The sequence below is a fragment of the Thalia democratica genome, chromosome 8 (genome assembly GCF_965202585.1).
Source record: "Thalia democratica chromosome 8, ktThaDemo2.hap1.1, whole genome shotgun sequence".
NCBI lineage: Eukaryota > Metazoa > Chordata > Thaliacea > Salpida > Salpidae > Thalia > Thalia democratica.
The window spans coordinates 19,796,458-19,803,638 of NC_139172.1; positions in this window are offsets into that span (position 1 = coordinate 19,796,458).

A 7,181-nucleotide genomic window follows, 5' to 3' on the forward strand; every position below is an offset into this window, starting at 1 on the left:
TAAGCTTGGTTGAAATTGTCGCGATAAGTATATAATCAAAAGTTATTCGAGTTTATTGTACTGAACTAAAACTAACAAATGTTTACTAAATATAAACCATCCTTATTTTCTGCCAATACTATTGTCAAGTAAATCTTTTTCTAATGGCTAAGTAAAAAAAAGCATTTATACCAAACAAACTTGTAAGTATGTTCTTGTTTTTAAACTTGTACTAATACTAAAAAATCAGATACAAATACATAAATGCAAGTATTTGTAAGTTAAAAGTTGTTTTTTAATTATAATCGATTTTTTTCTTAGAAATTTAAAAAATCGTTAAACTAAAGAAAGTAGGTTATTGTAGTATTTACTGTTTTAATTATTTTTATACTAAACTATAATATAATTCATATTGTAGTATTTTTAAAGGCTAAATACCGCATATATATAGAGTTTTAGCACTCATTTGTATATTAATTTAAAAAAAAATAAACTTTCGGTTTTCTGGGAGCATCAGTTTTCTTAAATCGTCATAAATCTTTCAAATTATTTTTTAATATACTTAAAAACGAATTAGATAAGAGAACGTTTTACGCTTTTTACTTTATATGATTTTTTTTTTATTAAACAGACCTTATTTATATGCTAAAAGTAATAATTTACATAGTTTCCTATTTTAAATATGTTCGTTAGTATTAACTGGTCAAACTAACACTATTAGTGTATTACATTGTTGTAACATGAATTTGCTTTTTTACTTTTTAATTGATTACCCTTTTTAATCTTAAAGGTTTTTTTTTTAGATTTAGATTTTGGCTTTAGTAAATTTATTAACAAACATGTTTTAATTGAATCAAAACTTTTTAAAAAGAGCTTGCTGTGCAAAATAGATTCATCGAAGTTAACTTAAAATGGAGTTTGTTATTTCATATATGCTAACAATAGTTGTAAATCTCCTAGAATATGATCTGCTAAACAGTATGCTTGTATCGTTTGATACATTTTGAAAATAAACTATCATCTATGTTTTTACACACTTTTTAAAGCAGCTTATTTTGTTAATTAAAAAAAACTAACAGGTTATTTATAATTTTCTGTATTGATTGTAAATTTTTATGGTGTAACAGCTCGAAATTTTACATAAGAATGAAATAGTAAAATTCTCTTTTTTATACCTTTATTTCAAAACTAGTTATGTAAATTGGTACAATCTTTCTTAAGTCCAATTTATGCAATAGAGTGTTAGACAGTCAGAACTTAACAGATGAATGCACTTGTGAAAATTCAAATGTAAAGACCTTGTGTAAAGCCTTTTACAGCGAAATAAACTAAGTACAAACTATTACAGTTTAAACTTTGATATTGTTTGTGATTTTAACATTGATTTACTGGGAGGTGAGGATAAAAAACACTGCGATACAAAGCTATCATATGATATTTCGCCTGTTTTACCACAAAAAAGCATAAAGTGTACCTTGGGACCTACTGCGCTTAATCGCTCCATGTATGTATTACACGGAGGTGCCACAAGTCGGTCTCAATTTTTTGAGTTTACTTTATACGGATAAAGGTTTTCTCCGCAATTCGAAGAAAAAGCACTGGCAAGCTCGACTGACTCATTCCGTTCTTGTAATCGGAAGATTGAAAGTTCGTGTCGGGACGATGAGTGCTCTCTAAGTTGTTCCAACAAATTAAGATTGAGTAAGTTTATCAATTTATCAATCGCTTCAGTTTTATTTTCAATCATTTAAAATCATTTTGTTACAATATAATGCAATAGTTATACTGGGGTTCAAACGCACCAGTTTTATCTTAACAACTCAGTGTTGCACCCAGCTGCTGCTATTCTAGATGCTGCAAACAATCCAGATATAACGGTTAAATACAAGTTAAATAAAATGACAGCCAGAAATATATCGTTCAGTAGTTGAAGCAAAATGTAAGTTTCAATTTGTAAATACCAACTTATGCGAAATATCAAGTATAATTTACTAAGCTGTCCATGGTATTTCTGTTGCGAGTCGAACAATTACTAACTAGTTGATATAAAAAAACGTGCGACTGTAACTTTGATTGCGAAGATCAGTCTAACGAAAGGTATTGTTCCAGCAAAACTCACATCAGTTGGTATAAAGAAGAAGAACGACAACAATTTCGATTGCGACGATCGGTCTGACGAATGCGTAGAAACTCCTATTAGTTTGGTTAAAGCAATGATAAAGAACATTTACCTCAGAAGGTATATTTGGATAACTTCTATTGGAACTATTTTTTTAATTTAATTTAATTGTTTTGCAATAACAAAAACTTTAAGGAAAATTAAAAGTCTGAAAATCAAAGAACATCTAACTTGTTGTTAATTTTTAACTTGTCTGTTTCACACATAAATTTTGGGTTTGTCTTAATTGCAATATCCTTTTTATCTAGCAGTTACTCATGAAACTATTGAAGTAATAACTTTGAACACCGTTCGAGCGTTTGTTGCAACTTTATAAGAACTTTAACGTTTCTTTATTCACAAACTTCACTAAATGATTTTGTATTGATGACAGGCTTACGGCTGTAAACAATTTATAACCCGTACAAATATTTAGAAATAAAAAAATACAAACTTTACATTCTAATACTTATCTATTGGATCTTATCATTAGTACTGTCATTTGTACTTTTAGTTTTCGATAACTTTTTTTACTGTGGGGAAAAATATTGTTTGATACAACAATATTTCGGGTAAGCTAGTGATCGAAAACTAAAAGTTCTTAAGCAAAATATTAACTTAAGATAAGCTGTATAAATTAGTTGAGAACATTGAATATGTTCGGACCGCTTAAACCAACGAGACATCCTCAAAGAACACTAATAAAACAAAAAACATAAAAGAGTAGTACCTAAATTCAAAAGTGTTTAAAAGTCAACATCCACAGACGAGCATTGGTATAAAAACGAGATTAGGTTTTTACAGCTTTTTTGCCGTTTGCCTGCTAGACTTTTACTCGAAATCTTTCTTAACTTCTCTGTTATCGATTGCTATGATTTGTTCAAACTTGTTTCTCATCGTCTGCATATTTGTCGGTTACATCCTAATACTTCAAAATACGAACAGAAAAGTCTATCAAACGTTCTGTTTGCAAAAAAAAGCGCAGAAAAGGGAAATGCAGCACTTGTTCGGGTATCTTTGATTGTTGCTACAGATATAGCTTGTTGGTTACCAATAACAGTTTTTTCTCTTTCATGAACTTTTTCCATTATCCAATCTCCGACATTGTGCATTCAATTGTGCTTTTACTGGTCAACAGTTTACTTAATATTATCTATACTATACTTAGGAATTAATGAATACTTGTCGAAATCTGTTAAAAGATTGTTTAGAGCATTAATAAAAATAAAAGAATAACTAAAACGATCTTTAAAAATGCTAGAATGGTCAGAAAATTAACTACTAATAAAAAGATAAACTTATTTACCAAAACTTCAAACTCGCGTTTATTAAAAACATGAAGTTTTATCTTTATTTGAAAACTATATTCACCTTTTACTAAACTTTCTAACAAACAATTCCCTCAAAGAACTCAGTTTATTGCAAGTTTTGCTTGTCCTAGACAAGACTTAAAAGGTATCCGTGGTATGCGACTATATAACCAAAAGGTTCTTCGTACACCAGGTTCTAGGACCAAATATTTTGAGCGTCTTCTTTGTCGTTCAATAAACTATAGTCTAAAATAACTAATTTAAATGCATGTTAAAAATTACAAATAATTTTAGTACGTTTTATTTTTTAAATTAATGAATCTAAATATTATTTGTTCGATTTATTTTTTTAAAACTTTAAACTTACATGTTTTCTTAACTGAATTTGTTTTATACCAATAGCTTAAAATTGATTTTCGCATTTGTTTCTGTTGTACATTATGTAGTATTGATTGTTCGGTTTTATTGATTCTGAAATAACGTTAATTTACATCATTTGTAAATCATCGGTTTAAAATCATTTGTCTACTTTAAATAGTTTTTTAGTTAAGTTTATCATAAAACTATGAAGCAAGCATAAAAGTAGAAGTTTTTTTTCCAAGTAAATTAATCTAAATGTTTGCATTATTAATTTATTAATAAATGCTATATGTATACGTATATATTAAAAAAGAATTACCATTAAATAAAAGAAAATAAAGGCAGCAAACCTGTCTCCACAATCAAAATATGTGATTCAAAAGAACAGAAGACACTAAACAATAACAAAAAATAGCAACAAAATAAAACCAAAAACAAGATTAAAAAAAGCAAAAAATATGTTAATTTGTACATAAGTTGTTTTTAAGACAATACGTCATACTTTGTTTTTTGCGCTTCTTTAAGAATTTTTCTATGTGCATTCTATAGTTCTGACGAAACAAGTTAAACGATGAAACTTAGTAAACAATATAAAAATTAGTTGTCTTTTTTTTTTGTATTTGAAATATATATATATATATATATATATATTTGTTGCTATTTTTTGTTATTGTTTAGTGTCTTCTGTTCTTTTGAATCACATATTTTGATTGTGGAGACAGGTTTGCTGCCTTTATTTTCTTTTATTACGTAATATCTAATTTTGTATAATTTTATTGCTGTACTTACAAGTTTGCTTTTCATTGAATAAAACTTGGCTGAGGACGCGTATTAAACGCAGAAACAGCTGTACCAAGCAAAAGTTTATTTTGTGTATATTATTTCTATATATGTATATATATATATATATATATATATACCACAGATGGTTTGGTGTTAAAACTTTATTCCGACTAACAGCGTTTCACTGCTCTCAAATAAATTTAAGAACAGATCTACGGAGTCTATAAAATATTAACACACATTAGAAAAAAAACATGTATAATTATGTATAATATTTATGTGAGTAGTAACTATAAACGAACTTATGGTTTAAAAACAAAGTTTGAAATGAAAAAATAAAAATATAAAATTGTCTACAAAAACTACAAATTTAATAAAAGCATGTACTAAACTAAAAAAAGCTCTAAAAATAGGCAAGTTTTTTAGAAAGAAACATAAATTAAGTTGTGCAGAAAAGTTACGTCATAATAAACTTAACAAACTAATCAATAACTTTTTCAGCTTAAAAACAAACTATGCAGCCAAATGTTTACTAAAAATTTAAACTAAATTTAAAATATTTATACAATACAATATACACGGTATATAATAAAATAGAGAAAACATGTAGTATTAAACTTAATGTTTGTGATTGTATATGAAAATGTTGTGAACTAAATAAGTGCATAAGTAGACACAGAGTTATTTAAAGTAGAATCGTCGGTTGTGAGGACAAATATTTGATACATCTTTCGCTTGGTCAGAATTAGGTCTTTATCTTCTGCTGCAATTACTGCTCTTTCTGTATTGCAAGTATTTCTGTATAAACAAAGCACACGTTTATCAGATTATTTCTGGAGCTTTTTTCACAGGTACGGTAAAAGGCAAACATGAAGTGGAGTATTGTTTCAAAGATCAAACATACATTAAACGGAGTAAGTACAATTTGCCCAACTTGCAATACAGAAAGAGCAGTAATTGCAGCAGAAGATAAAGACCTACTTCTGACCAAGCAAAAGATGTATCGAATATTTGTCCTCACAACCGATGATTCTACTTTAAGTAACTCTGTGTCTACTTATGCACTTATTTAGTTCACAACATTTTCATATACAATCACAAACATTAAGTTTAATACAGTGCTTATTCACTTATCCGGACACGTTGGGCAAGATTTTTCTGTAAACATGTCTGGATAACTAAAAATCCGGATAACTACAAAAAATCATTTTTTTCATATAAAAATATAACTGCTGCATATAATGCAATGCATAATAAAAGTGTTATGGTAAAAACAAATACATAATAATTGAGAGTAGTATCTAATAAAATAATAAATAATAAAAGCTAAACCTTAGGTTAACTATTTTTTTATGGTAGAAAACCATCAGACTTACTAACCCTCTACAACTATATACGTTTTTTGAAATATAAATTAAATTAATCCTTAAAAACAAAAAATAATATAAAACTATCTCTTTAAATTAAATAAAATATTTTTTTTTAATTAAAAAAAACAGACTGAAAAAAAAAAAGGGAAACTTTGACTAAGTTTAAAGTCAATTTAACGGAACCATATCAATTCTAACAAACTAGCTTTTATTGGAAGTTTTACTAAAATAAGAAATAATAGACATTAATTTTATAGTTTTTCCACGTTTTTCAGCAGAAAACTCATGGAATTTAAATAGTTGTGAAACTTTTTGAATGAATTTTTGTGTTTACTATTATTTTTTTTTTTTTCGCCTGACCGAATCTGTCCGGATAAGTGAGCGTTCGGATAAGTGAAGTCCGGATAAGTTAATAAGCACTGTACTACATGTTTTCTCTATTTTATTATATACCGTGTATATTGTACTGTATAAATATTTTAAATTTAGTTTAAGTTTTTAGTAAACATTTTGCTGCATAGTTTGTTTTTAAGCTGAAAAAGTTATTGATTAGTTTGTTAAGTTTATTATGACGTAACTTTTCTGCACAAATTAATTTATGTTTCTTTCTAAAAAACTTGCCTATTTTTAGAGCTTTTTTGAGTTTAGTACATGCTTTTATTAAATTTGTAGTTTTTGTAGACAATTTTATATTTTTATTTTTTCATTTCAAACTTTGTTTTTAAACCATAAGTTCGTTTATAGTTACTACTCACATAAATATTGTACATAATTATACATGCTTTTTTTCTAATGTGTGTTAATATTTTATAGACTCCGTAGATCTGTTCTTAAATTTATTTGAGAGCAGTACAACGCCGTTAGTCGGAATAAAGTTTTAACGTAAAACCATCTGTGGTATATATTCCAATAAGCTTAGCTTATCCGGATCTCTAAGATCTAACGCCTTTTAATGTAACATCTTATATTTATTTATTTATGTATCTCTATTTAAAGGTTTAAAAAATAGGTCAAGTTTGAGATGGCAATAAGTATGCTGATAATCAAACAAACAAACTAATTTTATAAAACATATAGTTTTTAGAGATAACGTAACTCTGAAGGTAAATACCAGATCGCGAGGAAATGTCAATCCTATATAATTGAAAGATCGCTCTTATGCATTTTATCTTTAAGATTTTTATAAGAAAAAAGTTTTAAATTTTACTACTTAGTCATAAA